Source organism: Balaenoptera physalus (assembly GCF_965194825.1).
Source record: "Balaenoptera physalus genome assembly, chromosome: 15".
Taxonomy (NCBI): Eukaryota; Metazoa; Chordata; class Mammalia; order Artiodactyla; family Balaenopteridae; genus Balaenoptera; species Balaenoptera physalus.
Window position 1 is genome coordinate 61,072,206 of NC_138894.1, and position 16,453 is coordinate 61,088,658.

The following is a 16,453-nucleotide window of genomic DNA, read 5'->3' on the forward strand; positions in this document are numbered from 1 at the left end:
TTCTTTCATGGATCATGCCTTTGGTGTTGTATCTGAAAAGGAATTGCCAACCCAAGGTCATCTAGGTTTTCTCTTATGTTATCTTCTAGGAGTAATAACATAGTTTTGCATTTTACATTTAGGTCTATTATCCATTTTGATTTAATTCTTGTGAAAGGTCTGTGTCTAGATTCATTTTTTCATGTGGATGCCCAGCTGTTGCAGTACCAGTTGTTGAAAAGACTATCTTTGCTCCATTGTATTGTCTTCGCTCCTTTGTCAAAAATCTGTTGACTATATTTAGGTGGGTCTGTTTCTGGGCTCTCTGTTCCATTGATCTATTTATCTATTCTCGTGCCAATACCACACTGTCTTGATGACTGTAGATTTATAGTAAATCTTGAAGTTGGGTATTGTCAGTCCTGCAACTTTATTCTTCTCCTTCAATATTATGTTGGCTATTCTGGATCTTCTGCCTCTCCATATGAATTTTAGAGTAAGTTTGTCAATATTCACAAAATAACTTGCTGGGATTTTTATTTCCTATATAGGAAAGTGATTGATTTTTGTATATTAACCTTGTATCTTGCAACCTTGCTATAATGCTAATTAGTTTCAGAAGATTTTTTTTTTTGTCAGTTCTTTCAGATTTTCTACGTAGATGATCATATCATCTGCAAAGACAGTTTTATTTCTTCTTCCCTATCTGTATACCTTTAATTTCCTTTTCTTGTCTTCTTGCATTATCTGGGATTTCCAGTATGATATTGAAAAGCAGTGGTGAAAGGGAACATTCTTGATTTATTCCTGATCTTATTGGAAAAGCTTTAAGTTTACCACCACTAAGTAGGTTGTTTGTAGATGTTCTTTATCAAGTTGAGGCAGTTCCCCTCTATTCCTAGTTTGCTGAGAGTTTTTATCATGAATGGGTGTTGGATTTTGTCATGTGCTTTTTCTGCATCTACTGATATGATCATCTCTTATGCTTATGAGAGGTATTTGTCTGGTTTTGTTATTAGAGTAATGTGGGCCTCATAAAATGAGTTAGGAAATAGTCCCTCTGATTCTATCTTCTGAAGAGACTGTAGAGAATTGGTATACTTTCTTCATTAAATGTTTGGTAGAATTCACCAGTGAACCTTTCCAGGCCTGGTGCTTTTTGCCTTGGGAAGTTATTAATTATTGATTCAATTTCTTTAATAGAGATAGTCCTATTTAGATTATATATCTTCTCATGTGTCTTTCAATAAATTGGTCCATTTCATCTAGGTCATCAATTTTATGGGCATAAAATTGTTTATAATATTCCTTTATTATCCTTTTAACATCCATGGAATCTGTAGTGATGTCCCCTCCTTTATTTCTGATATTAGTAATTTGTGTCTTCTCTCTTATTTCCATATTTAACCTGGCTAGAGGCCTGTTCATTTTATTGATCTTTTCAAAGAACCAGGTTTAGGTTTTGTTGATTTTCTCTTTTGATTTCTTGTATACAATTTCACTGATTTTGGCTCTGATTTTTATTTTATTTTTCTTCTTCTTACTTTTGATTTAATTTGCTCTTCTTTAGCTAGCTTCTTAAGGTGGAAGCTAAGATCATTGATTTTAGATCCTTCTGCTTTTCTAATACATGCATTTAACGCCACAACTTTCCCTCTAAGCACAGCTTTAAATGCAATCACTGCATCCCACAAATTAGGATAAGTTGTATTTTCATTTTCATTAGGTGAAAATATTTTTAAATTTCCGTTGAGATTTCTTCCTTGACCTATGTGTTATTTAGAAGCATTCTGTTTAATCTCCAAGTATTTGGGGGATTTTCCAGCTATCTTTCTGTTATTGATTTTTAGATTAATTCAAATGTGATCTGAGAGAAGATGTTCTATGATTTTTATTCTTTTAAATTTGTTAAGATGTGTTTTGTAGGAGATCTGTGGCCAAGATGATGGAGTAGGAAGACCCGGAACTCACCTCCTCTTCATGGACACACCAAAATTACAACCACCTACAGAGCAACTATCTATAAGAATTACCTGAAGATGAGCAGAAAAAAAATTTCACAACTAAAGACATAAAGAAGGAACCACAACAAGACAGATAAGAGGAGTGAAGACAGTATAGTCAGGACCCACAGCCCTAGGTCGGTGACCCACAAAAAGGAGGAATACCACAATTGTAGAGGTCCTCACCAATGAGTGAGGGGTCTGAGCCCCAGATAAGTCTTCCCAGCCTGGGGCTTCTGCACTGAGAAGACGAGTCCCCAGAATGTCTGGCTTTGAAAACCAGGAGGGCTTATGTTCAGGAGAGCCAGGGGCATTTAGGAAACAGATACTCCACTCTTAAAGGGTGTGTGCAAAATCCCACATGTTCCCAATCTCAGTGCAGAGGCAGTAGTTTAAAAGGAGCCTGGGTCAGACCCTCTGGCTGATCTTGGAGAGCCTCCTTGGGAGGCAGGAGGCAGCTGGGACTCCTCCTTGGGATGGAGATGCTGATGCAACCATTCTGGGAAGCTCATTCTACCACAATAACACCAGCACTGTCAAGCACCATTTGGAATCCTCCCTCTAGCCTATTAGCCCCAGGGACGCAGCCCCATGCACCAGCAGGCCAACACCAGCCCTGTGCCCCCTCCTCCCAGCAGTGTGGACAGCTGTATGGGAAGCCTATCCCATTCTCTAGCATACACACAGCCACAGCACAAGGTATGGCCTCACAGCCAACCAGGCTGGGGGCCAGCCCCACCTACAAGCTTGCCCATAGTAGTGAGCCCCACCACAACAGAAGGGTGTATACAGCCCACATAGGGGGCACCTCTAGAGTATATAGCTCTGGTGACCAGAGAGGAGCATGTTACAGGGACCCATAGGACTTCTCATACATAAGGCCACTCCTTCAAGACCAGGAAATGTAACTGACTTATCTAACACATAGAAATAAACACAGAGAATTGGGCAAAATAAGGAGACAAAAGAATATGTTCCAAGCAAAAGAACAAGACATAACCTCAGAAAAAGAGCTAAATGAAGTGGAGATAAGCAATCTACCCAGTAAAGAGTTCAAGATGATCATAAAGATGCTCACTGAACTTGGGAGAAGAATAGACGAACACAGTGAGAATTTCAACAAGAGTTAGAAAATATAAAGAAGAACCAAACAGCTGGAGAATACAATACCTGAAATAAAGAATACACTAGAAGGAATCAACAGATTAGATCATACAGAGGAACAGATTAGTAATCTGGAAGACAGTGGTGAATTCTACCAAACATTTAAAGAAGACTTAACACCTATTCTTCTCAAACTATTCTAAAATATTGAAGAGGAAGGAATACTTCTAAACTCATTCTAAGAGACCAGCATCATTCTGATACCAAAACAAAAGACATCATAAAAAAAGAAAATTACAGGCCAATATCCATGATGAACATAGATGCAAAAACTTCTGACAAAATATAGCAAACCAAATTCAACAATACATTAAAAGGATCATGTGGGATTTATCCATGATCAAGTGGGATTTATCCCAGGGATGCCAGGATGATTCAATATCCACAACATGATGTACAACATTTTAAAAATTGAAGAATATAAACCATATGATCATCTCAAGAAATGCAGAAAAACCTTTTGACAGAACTCAACAACCATTTATGATAAAAACTCTCAATGCAATGGGTATAGAGGGAACATACTTTAACATAATAAAGGCCATATATTACAAACTCACAGCCAGTATTGTCCTCAACAGTGAAAAGCTGAAAGCACTTCCTCTAAAATCAGGAACAAGACAAGGATGCTCACCCCCCCTACTTTTGTTTAACATACTATTGGAAGTCCTAGCCACAGCAATAAGATGAGAAAAAATAAAGAAAAGAAATCCAAACTGGAAAGGAAGAAGCAAAGCTATCACCGTTTGCAGATTAAATGATACTATATAAGAAAATCCTAAAGATGTTACCAAAAAAACCCTATTAGAACTAATAAATGAATTCAGTAAAGTTGCAGGATATGAAATTAATATACAGAAATCTGTTGTATTTCTATACGCTAATAATGAACTATCAGAAAGAGAAATTAAGAAAACAATCCCATTTATAATTGCATCAAAAAGAATAAAATACCTCAAAATAAATCTAACCAAAGAGGTAAAAGACATGTACTCTGAAAACTATGAGACATTGATAAAAGAAATTGAAGATGACACAACAAATGGAAAGATTGTTATGCTCATGGATTGGAAGAATTAATATTGTTGAAATGACCATACTCCTCAAAGCAGTCTACAGGTTCAATGCAATCCCTATCAAAATACCAAAGGCATTTTTCATAGGACTAAAACAAAGAATTCTAAAATTGTATGGAAACACAAAAGACCCTGAATAATCAAAGCAATCTTAAGAAAGAAGAACAAAGCTAGAGGCATCACGCCCCCTGATTTCAAACTATATTACAAAGCTACAGTAATCAAAACAATATGGTACTGCACAGAAACAGACAAATAGATCAATGCAACAGAATAGAGAGCCCAGAAATAAACCCACACTTATATGGTCAATTAATCTATAACAAAGGAGACAAGAATATACAATGAGGAAAAGATAACCTCTTCAATAAATGAAGTTGAGAAAACTGGACAGCTACATGCAAAAGAATAAAACTGGGCTACTTTCTCACACCACATACAAAAATAAACTCAAAATGGATTAAAGACTTAAATGTAAGACTTGAAACTATAAAACTCCTAGCAGAAAACATAGGCACTACACTCTTGGACATCAGTCTTAGCAATATTTCTTTATCTGTCTCCTCAGGCAAGGGAAACAAAAGCAAAAATAAACAAATGGGACTACATCAAACTAAAAAGCTTTTGCACAGTGAAGGAAACTATCAACAAAATGAAAAGACAACCTACTGAATGGAAGAAGATATTTACAAACAATATATCTAATAAGGGGTTAATATCCAAAATACACAAAGAACTCATATGCGTCAACAAAAAAAAACCTGATTTTTAAAATGGGTAGAGGACCTGAACAGACATTTTTCCAAAGAAGTCATACAGATGGCCAACAGACACATGAAAGGATGCTCAACATCATTAATCACCAGGGAAATCCAAGTTAAACCACAGTGAGATACCACCTCATACCTGTCAGAATGGCTATTAACAAAAGACAGCAAATAATAAGCACTGGAGAGAATGTGATGAAAAGGGAACCCTTAATCACGGTGGAATTGTAAATTGGTGTAGCCGCTTGGAAAATAATATGGAGATTCCTCAAAAAATTAAACTGCCATATGATCCAGCAATTTCACGTCTGGGTTTTTAACCAAAGAAAACAAAAACACTAATCCAAAAAGATATATGCACCCTTATGTTCATTGCAGCATTATTACAATCACCAGGATATGGAAGCAACCTAAGTGTCCATCAATAGATAAAAAGATAAAGAAGATGTGATATATATATAATATATATACTATATATATATATATATTATACACACACACACATATTGGACTATTATTCAGCCTTAAGAAAAATGAACTCTTGCTATTTGTGACAACATGGATGGCTCTAAAGGGTATCATGCTACGTGAAATAAGTCAGACAGAGAAAGACAAATACCATGTTATCTCACTTATATGTGGAATCCTAAAAACAAACACAACAAAATGAAAACAGACTCATAGATACAGAGGACAAATTGGTGGTTGCCAAAGAAGAAGGTGGGGGGGTGCAAAATAGGTGGAGGAGATGAAGAGCTACAAACCTCCAGTTATCAAATATATAAGCCACAGGGATGTAATACACAGCATAGGGAATATGGTAAATACTACTGTAATAACTCTGTATAGGGACAGATGGTTACTAGACTCACCAGGGTGATCATTCCATAATGTATACAAATGCCAAATCTCTATGTAGTACACCTGAAACTAACAATATTTTATGTCAACTATATTTCAGTTAAAAAAAAGATGTGTTTTATAACACAGAATGTGGTCTATCTCGGTGAATGCTCCATGTGAGCTTGAGAAAAATGTGTATCTGCTGTTTGTGGATGAAGTAGTCTAGAGATCTCAATTATATCCAATTGATTAATGGTGCTGTTGAGTTCAATTATGTCCCTACTGATTTTCTGCCTCCTGGATCTATCCATTTCTGATACTGGGGTGTTAAAGTCTCCAGCTATAACAGTGGATTCATCTATTTCTCCTTGCAGTTCCATCCGTTTTTTCTTCACGTGTTTTAATGCTCTGTTGTTAGGTGCATACACAGTAAGGATTATTATCTCTTCTTGGAGTATTGACTCTTCATTATGTAATGTCCTTCTTCATTCCTGATAATTTTCCTTGCTCTAAAGTCAGCTCTGTCTGATATTAATATAGCTACTCCCACTTTCTTTTGATTAGATTTAGTTTGGGATATCTTTCTGCATCTTTTTACTTTTAATCTATATGTGTCTTTATATTTGAAGTGGATTTCTTAAGGGAACTCTCCTATACTATTGGTGGAAATGTAAGTTGGTGCAGCCACTATGGAAAACAGTATGGAGGTTCCTTAAAAAACTTAAAATAGAGTTGCAATATGATCCAGCAATCGCACTCCTGGGCATTATATATGGACAAAACTATAATTTGCAAAGATACATGCACCCCTATGTTCATAGCAGCACTATTCACAATAGCCAAGACATGGAAACAACCTAAATGTCCATGAACAGATGAATGGATAAAGACGATGTGGAGTACTAGAGGGTTGGGATAGGGAGGGTGGGAGGGAGGGAGATGCAAGAGGGAAGAGATATGGAGATATGTATAGCTGATTCACTTTGTTATAAAGCAGAAACTAACACACCATTGTAAAGCAATTATACTCCAATAAAGATGTTAAAAAAAAAAAGATGTGGTGTATATATATACAATAGAATACTACTCAGCCATAAAAAAGAATGAAATAATGCTATTTGCAGCAACATGGATGGAACTAGAGATTATCATACTAAGTGAAGTAAGTCAGAAAGAGAAAGACAAATACCATATGATATCACCTATATGTGGAATCTAAAATATGATGCAAATGAACTTATCTACAAAACAGAAACATACTCACAGACATAGAGAACAGAATTGTGGTTGTCAAGGGGAAGGAAATGTGGGGGAGGAATGGAGTGGGAGTTTGGGGTTAGCAGAGGCAAACTATTACATATAGAATGGATAAACAACAAGGTTCTACTTATAGCACAGGGAACCATATTCAATAGTCTGTGATAAACCATAATGGAAAAGAATATAAAAAAAGAATGTATAATCACTGATGAACATAGACACAAAAATCCTCAACAAAATACTATCAAACAGAATCCAACAACACATTAAATGGATCATACACCACGATCAAGTGGGATTCATCCCAGGGATGCAAGGATTCTTCAATATAAGCAAATCAATCAATGTGATATACCATAGTAACACATTGAAGAATAAAAACCATATGATCATCTCGATAGATGCAGAAAAAGCTTTTGACAAAATTCAACACCCACTTATGATAAAAAACTCTCTAGAAAGTAGGCATAGAGAGAACCTACCTCAACATAATAAAGGCCATATACAACAAACCCACAGCAAACATCATTCTCAATGGTGAAAAGCTGAAAGCATTTCCTCTAAGATCAGGAACAAGACAAGGATATCCACTCTCACCACTATTATTCAACATAGTTTTGGAAGTCCTAGCCACGGCAATCAGAGAAGAAAAAGAAATAAAAGGAATACAAATCGAAAAGAAGAAGTAAAACTGTCACTGTTTGCAGATGACATGATACTGTACATAGAAAATCCTAAAGATGTCACCAGAAAATTACTAGAGCTAATCAGTGAATTTAGTAAAGTTGCAGGATACAAAATTAATGCACAGAAATCACTTGTATTCCTATACACTAACAATGAAATATGAGAAAGAGAAATTAAGGAAACAATCCCATTCACCATTGCAACAAAAAGAATAAAATACCTAGGAATAAACCTACCTAAGGAGGCAAAAGACCTGTACTCAGAAAACTATAAGATACTGATGAAAGAAATCAAAGATGACACAAACAGATGGAGAGATATACCAAGTTCTTGGATTGGAAGAATCAATATTGTGAAAATGACTATACTACCCAAAGCAATCTACAGATTCAATGCAATCCCTATCAAATTACCAATGGCATTTTTCACAGGATTAGAACAGAAAATTCTACAGTTTGTATGGAAACACGAAAGACCCCGAACAGCCAAAGCAATCTTGAGAAAGAAAAACAGAGCTGGAGGAATCAGGCTCTGTGATTTCAGACTATACTACAAAGCTGTAGTAATCGAGACAGTATGGTACTGGCACAAAAACAGAAATATAGATCAATGGAACAAAATAGAAAGCCCAGAGATAAACCCACACACCTATGGTCACCTAACCTATGACAAGGAGGCAAGAATATACAATGGAGAAAAGACAGTCCCTTCAATAAGTGGTGCTAGGAAAACTGGATAGCTACATGTAAAAGAATGAAATTAGAACACTCCCTAACACCATACACAAAAATAAACTCAAAATGGATTAAAGCCTTAAATGTAAGACTGGACACTATAAAAGTCTTAGAGGAAAACATAGGAAGAACACTCTTTGCCATAAATCACAGCAAGATCTTTTTTGTCCCACCTCCTAGAGTAATGAAAATAAAAACAAAAATAAACAAATGGCACCTAATTAAACTTAAAAGCTTTTGCACAGCAAAGGAAACCATAAACAAGATGAAAAGACAACCCTCAGAATGGGAGAAAATATTTGCAAATGAAGCAACTGACAAGGGATTAATCTCTAAAATATACAAACAGCTCATGCAGCTCAATATCAAAAAAACAAACAAGCCAATCAAAAAATGGGTGGAAGACCTAAATAGACATTTCTCCAAAGAAGACATACAGATGGCCAAGAGGCACATGAAAAGATGCTCAACATCACTAATTATTAGAGAAATGCAAATCAAAATGAGGTATCACCTCACACCGTCAGAATGGCCATCATCAAAAAATCTACAAACAATAAATGCTGGAGAGGGTGTGGAGAAAAGGGAACCCTCTTGCACTGTTGGTGGGAATGTAAATGGATGCAGCCACTATGGAGAACAGTAGGGAGGTTCCTTAAAAAACTAAAAATAGAATTACTATATGATCCAGCAATCCCACTGCTGGGCATATACCCTAAGAAAACCATAATTCAAAAAGACACATGCACCCCAATGTTCATTTCAGCACTATTTACAATAGCCAGGACATGGAATCAACCTAAATATCCATCAACAGATGAATGGATAAAGAAGATGTGGTACATATATACAACGCAATATTACTCAGCCATAAAAAGGAATGGAATTGAGTCATTTTTAGAGACATGGATGGACCTAGAGACTGTCATACAGAGTGAAGTAAGTCAGAAGGAGAAAGACAAATATCATATATTAACACATATATGTGGAATCTAGCAAAATGGTCCAGATGAACCTATTTGCAAAGCAGAAATAGAGACACAGACGTGGAGGACAAACGTATGGACACCAAGGGGGTAAAGGGCGGGGTAGGATGAATTGGGAGATTGAGATTGACATATATACACTACTATGTATAAAATAGATAACTGGGGCTTCCCTGGTGGTGCAGTGGTTAAGAATCCACCTGACAATGCAGGGGACAGGGGTTCGAGCCCTGGTCCGGGAAGATCCCACATGCTGCAGAGCAACTAAGCCCGTGCACCACAACTACTGAGCCTGAGCTCTAGAGCCTGTGAGCCACAACTACTGAAGCCCATGTGCCACAACTACTGAAGCCCGTGTGCCTAGAGCCCGTGCTCTGCAACAAGAGAAGCCACCACAATGAGAAGCCCGTGCACTGCAACAAAGAGTAGCCCCCGCTCTCAGCAACTAGAGAAAACCCGTGTGCAGCAGCGAAGACCCAATGCAGCCAAAAATTAAATAAATGAATGAATTAATTAATTTTTAAAAATAAAATAAAATAGATAACTAATGAGAACCTGCTGTATAGCACAGGGAACTCTACTCAATGCTCTGTGGTGACCTTAATGGGAAGGAGATCCAAAAAAGAGGGGATTTATGTATACATATAGCTGATTTACTTCACTGTACAGCAGAAACTAACAACATTGTAAAGCAACTATACCCCAATAAAAAAAATTTTTTTTAATAGAATGTATATATATGTATAACTTAGCCACTTTGCTATACAGCAGAAATAACACACCATTGTAAACCAACTATACTTCAATTTAAAAAAAATGGATTTCTGGGGCTTCCCTGGTGGCGCAGTGGTTGAGAATCTGCCTGCCAATTCAGGGGACACGGGTTCGAGCCCTGGTCTGGGAAGATCCCACATGCCGCGGAGCAACTGGGCCCGTGAGCCACAACTACTGAGCCTGCGTGTCTGGAGCCTGTGCTCCGCCACAAGAGAGGCGGCGACAGTGAGAGGCCCGCGCACCGCAATGAAGAGTGGCCCCGCTTGCCGCAGCTGGAGAAAGCTCTCGCACAGAAACGAAGACCCAACACAGCCATAAATAAACAAATTAATAAATTAATTAAAAAAAATTTTTTTTAATGGATTTCTTATAGACAGCATATAACTGTGTCTTGTGTTTTAATCTATTCCAACAACCTCTGTCTTTTAATTGGTGTATTTAGAGCATTGACATTTTAAGTGATTATTGATATAGCTGATTAATATCTACCATGTTTGTTACTGTTTTCTATTTTTTGCCCTGTTCTTTGCTTCTTTTTTTTTTTTTTTAATTCAAACGTTTTCTGCTTTTTGTGGTTTGTTTTTGGGTTTTTTGGCTGCATTGGTTCTTCATTGCTGCACGTGGGCTTTCTCTAGTTGCAGTGAGCAGGGGCTACTCTTTGTTGCAGTGCGCGGGCTTCCCAATGAGGTGGCTTCCCTTGTTGTGGAGCATGGGCTCTAGGCACATGGGCTTCAGTAGTTGAGGCATGTGGGCTCAGAAGTTGTGGCTTGTGGGCTCTAAAGCTCAGTCTCAGTAGTTGTGGCACATAGGCTTAGTTGCTCTGCGGCCTGTGGGATCTTCCCAAACAAGGGATCGAACCTGTGTCCCCTGCATTGTCAGGTGGATTCTTAACCACTGCACCACCAGGGAAGTCCCTTTTGTGGGTTTTTTTGTGTGTGAATTTTTGAATTTTATTTTATTTATTTTTTTATACAGCAGGTTCTTATTAGTTACCCATTTTATACATATTAGTGTATATATGTCAATCCCAATCTCCCAATTCATCACACCACTTTTGTGGTTTTAACTGAGCATTTTATGATTCCATTTTCTCTCCTTTCTTAGCATATCAATTGTATTTCTTTTTAAACTTTTTTTAGTGGTTGCCCTAGAGTTTGCAATATACATTTACAACTAATCCAAGTCTGCTTTCAATCAATACTACTCCATTTCATGGATCGTGCTAGTATCTTCTAATAACAAAATATTCCCAAATCCTCCCTCTTGTCCCTTGTATCATTATCATTGTTGTCATTGATTTCACTCATATATAAGCATACATAAGCACATATATACACATAATCCATATATAAATATATAATCAAATGCATTGTTGCTACTATTATTTTGAAGAAACTGTTGTCTGTTAAATAAATTAAGAAAAATAAGTTGGGGGACTTCTCTGGTGGCGCAGTGGTTAAGAATCTGCCTGCCAATGCAGAGGACACAGGTTCGAGCCCTGGTCTGGGAAGATCCCACATGCTGTGGAGCAACTAAGCCCATGTGCCACAACTGCTGAGCCTGTGCTCTACAGCCTTCGAGCCACAACTACTGAAGCCCATGCGCCTAGAGCCAGTGCTCCACAACAAGAGAAGCCACCGCGATGAGAAGCCCGTGCACTGCAATGAAGACCCAACACAGCCAAAAATAAATAAATAAATAATTTTTAAAAAAAGAAAAATAAGTTTTTATTTTATCTTTATTCATTCTCCAATAATCTTTTTAAATGTAGATCTGAGTTTCTGACCTATATCATTTTTCCTTCTCTCTGAAGAGCTTTTAACATTTCTTTCAAGACAGGTCTCCTGGCAACAAATTCCTTCAATTTTTGTCTGTCTGGGAAAGTCCTTATTTCTCCTTCACTTTTGAAGGATAATTTTGCAGGGTACAGAATTCCAGGTTGGTGAATATTTTTTTCTCCACACTTTAAATTTTCACTTTACTTTCATCTTGCTTAAATTATTTCTGAGAAGTATGATATAACTCTTACCTTTGCTCCTCTACACGTAAGGTATTTTATCTCTCTGGCCTCTTTTAGGGTTTTTTCTTTATCTTTGGTTTTCTGAATTTGAATATGATATGCTAAGGTGTAGTTTATTTGTTTTTTTGTTTGTTTGTTTTGCATTTATCCTGCTTGTTGTTCTCTGAGCTTCCTGAATCTGTGGTTTGGTGTCTGACATTAATTTGGGGAAATTTTCAGTCATTGTTCCTTCAATTACCGCTTCTGTTCCTTTTTCTCTTTCTTCTCCTTCCAGTGTTCCCATTACACATGTTACACATTTTGTAGTTGTCCCACAGTTCTCAGATATTCTGGGGGTTTTGCCCAACACCATCCCCCCACCCAGTCTTTCTTTTTTTTTTTTTTCAGTTTTGGAAGTTTCTATTGTTATATATTCAAGCTCAGAGACTCTTTCCTCAGCCATGTCTCAGACCAGTAATGAGCCCATTAAAGGCATTCTTCATTTCTGTTAGTGTTTTTGGTCTCTAACATTTTATCTTGATTCTTTCTTAGAATTTCCATCTCTTTGCTTACATTATCCATCTGTTCTTGCATGCTATCTACTTTTTTAAAAATAATCTTTATCATATTAATCATAATTTTAAAAAAATTTGGCCTGATAATTCCAACGTTTCTGCCATATCTGACTCTGGTTCTGATGCTTGTTCAGTGTCTTCAAACTCTGTTTTTTGACTTTTAGTATGCCTTGTAATTTTTCGTTGAAAGGTGGACATGATGCCCTGGGTAAGTGGAACTGGGGTAATGAGCCTTTAGTAATGTAGTTGTAAGATGTGGGAGGAGGGGATGCATCCTGTAGTCCTATGATTAGGTCTCAGTCTTTTGGTAAGCCTGTGGCCCTGGACTGTGAACTTCACCAGTGCTTCTCAGAATTTTTCCTCCCTTCAGTGGGAAAGGATGACCAGAAGGGACTAGATTGTGTATTTGCCTTCCCCCAGTGGAAGTCTAGAGTGGGGTGGAGTTGGGTATTTCCCTTCCCCCAGGTAGGTTAGGCTTTGGTAAAAGAGTTCTCCTGAGAGCAGGCCTTGTTAAAAAGAAGAGAATGCTCTGGTTTATTTCAAAATGCTTCCTTTTCTCCTCCCTATGCAGGAAGCACAAGGGGATTTTTCTCCAGTATTCACTATGAGAACCTCATAGAGCTCTTGGTTGTAAAACTCACAAAAGTGTGAAGGCCCCTCTGTGACTGGGTCTCCCTGGAGCTTCTATTTCTTGGGCTTGTCTACACTGAGCCTCCAGCAATCTGTCAATTACAGTTTAGGATTTCCTACCCTGTTACTGGTTCCCATGGTGGTTTCTGCTCCAGGATGTTGTAATTCTCTGTATCCATCTGTCTGTCTCTCCAACTTTGTGGGCAGCTGTTTGCCCAGTTATTTCACTTCTCTGACAGATATAAGAAGACTTGTTGATTTTTCACTTTGTTCAGCTTTGTACTTATTGTTAGGATGGTGTGAAGGTTTCTAAGCTTCTTATAAGGCAGACCAGAAACCAGAAGTCTAAAGTTTTATTTTTTATATTTAGCTCTGTAATAAATCTGGAGTTAAATTTTGTGCATGATGTAATATGGATATCAAATTTTATTTTGTTTTTATATGGTTAGCCAAGTGGTACAACACCAATTATTGAATAGTCCATTCTTTCCTCACTTATTTTTCAGTACTGCCTCTGCAGTATATCAAGATCCTACATATATTTGAATCTGTTTCTGAGCTTTCTATTTTACTCCATTGTTCTTTCCATCTACTCCTATACCAATGCCATACTGTCTTAATTACTATATTTTTATAATAATAGTTCTAGATTATTATGCTGGCAATCAATTTACTGAAAGCCATTTCTTCCCATTTTTAACAGTTTCATTGAGTTATAATTTACATACTCTAAAATTCACCCACTGCAAATGTACAATTCAGTGATTTTAGTAAATTTGTAGAGTCGTACAATCATCACAATTCAGGTTAAGAACATTTCCACTGTCCCATAAAGTTCCTTCATTTTGTAATTAACCCCCACACCTACCCACCACCCCTCCAGCTCTAGGCAACAACTGATCTGTTCTTTGTCTCTACAAATTGGCCTTTTCCAGACATGTCATATAAATGGAATCACACAATATGTAGTCTCTGCGAAAGCCAATTTTTAAGGCAATCCATCTAATGTCCAATTTGCTAACCTTTATCATATTAACTAATTTTCCAAAAATTTTAAGAAATAACCTTCTTGAATATATTAAATAATAAATTAATAAATATATTAAAATATGACAATATTCTTCTTGAGACTATTTTCTCATATAGTCTCATATTCTCTATATAGAATACGTATATTCTAAATTACATTTTTGTTAGCAGCATTTGAAGGAATATTTGGTTTGTGAGAAGTTAGTTTATGAAGAATGTATTCCTGAATATTTTAATATAGTCTTGAATATACTCATGTGTAGATTTTTATCTTTTCTCATATATATTGCTTATAAGAATATACTAATGAAGATTATGTTATTGTAAAGTCATTAATTATATCATGAGTATATGATGATTATACTTGAGGTATATAGTCTTGAATATATCCTTGACTATATTTACTATGTTGAATATATCCTTGCTTAGAATTCTTATAACTAAAGTCAAGAAAATTGCTTATAACACATTGTGGCTACTCAGTACATCTTGCAAATTCTGTGAGTCAGTCATTTGTGTAATTAATTCTTCAGCAAATTGGCTTTTGGCAAACTGGCCATTCATTGAATTGGCCATTTGACAAATTGGCATTTGGTGAAGTGGCCAACTTGAAAATACGTCTTGATAGCTTATGAAACAAATCCTTTATCTTTCTTCTTTTTCAGATTTATGTTGGTTAATTATGCATTTCTACTTTAATGTACAAATCTTAGAGTCAGACTAAGGTCTGTGAAAAATCCTATTGGAACTTTGTTTGGAATTACACTGAATAGTAAGTCTTGCCTAGTAGGTTATTATTGGTGTCTAGGAGTTCCAGTGCTTTTGTATGTTTGTGCTTTTCCCAGACTTAGACTCTTAGGTCTAAAAGTTTGGGTTTGGGGTTTTCCATGTAGATAATTATGTCTGTAAATAATAATTTTTTTCTCTTTCCTTCCTTATAACTAATTTTTTTCCTTGTGTTATTACATCTTTAGGACCTCAAGTGCAATCTTGTTAAGAGGAGCAATAGAATACATCCATGTCTTTTTCTTGACATCAAAGGAAATCCTGCTAAACTTCAAAATTTAAGTAAGACTGTAGATTTTTGGCTGACACTCTTTATCAGATTAAAACAGGTCCCTTCTATTTCTAGTTAGATAACATTTTCTTTTCTTTTTTCTTTTTCTTTTTTTTTTTTAGTTATGAAAGAGTATTAAATTTTATTGAATATCTTCTGCATCTGCTGAGATTATCAGAAGTTTTTTCTCTTTTAATCTGATAAGTGGTTACTTAACGTTGATATACCCTCTGCTATTGAGTGATACATTCCTAGGATAAATCCTACTTGGTCAAGACATATTATGCTTATAAACACTTCTGAAGTTGACTTGATTTAGTATTTTACATCTACATTCATAAGTAACATTGCCATATGACTTTCTTTCTTTCTTTCTATCCATCTTACAATTTCCTATTATCCTACTATCCTTGTACAGGTTTAATACCAAGGTTAACTAGCTGTATAAAACGAGTTAGTTTTTTCTTACTTTCTATTCTCTGGAACATTTTGTTTTGATGATGGATTTAGGTTCTGATTTAATTTATTTAATAATGATTACAGGTCCTTAAAGTTAGCAAATTTCCCTGAGTCAGTTTTTTTTAAACTTTTTATTTTATATTGGAGTATAGCCGATTAACAATGTTATGATATTTTCAGGTGCACAGCAAAGCAACTCAGCCATACATATACATGTAACCATTCTCCCCCAAACTCCCCTCCCTTCCAGGCTGCCACAAAACATTGAGCAGAGTTCCCTTTGCTATACAGTAGGTCCTTGCTGGTTATCTATTTTAAATATAGCAGTGTGTACATGTCGATCCCAAACTCCCTAGCTATACCTTCCCCCGATCCTTCCCCTCTGGTAACCATAAGTTCGTTCTCTAAGTCTGTGAGTCTGTTTCTGTTTT

At 36.4% G+C, this 16,453-nt stretch overlaps 1 protein-coding gene across 3 annotated transcripts in view; it reads right to left on the reverse strand.

Moving 5' to 3' along the window:
- LOC309644219 (uncharacterized protein) overlaps nucleotides 1-16,453 on the reverse strand; it is a 146,198-nt gene that overhangs the window by 60,795 nt on the left and 68,950 nt on the right. The window lies entirely within an intron of this gene.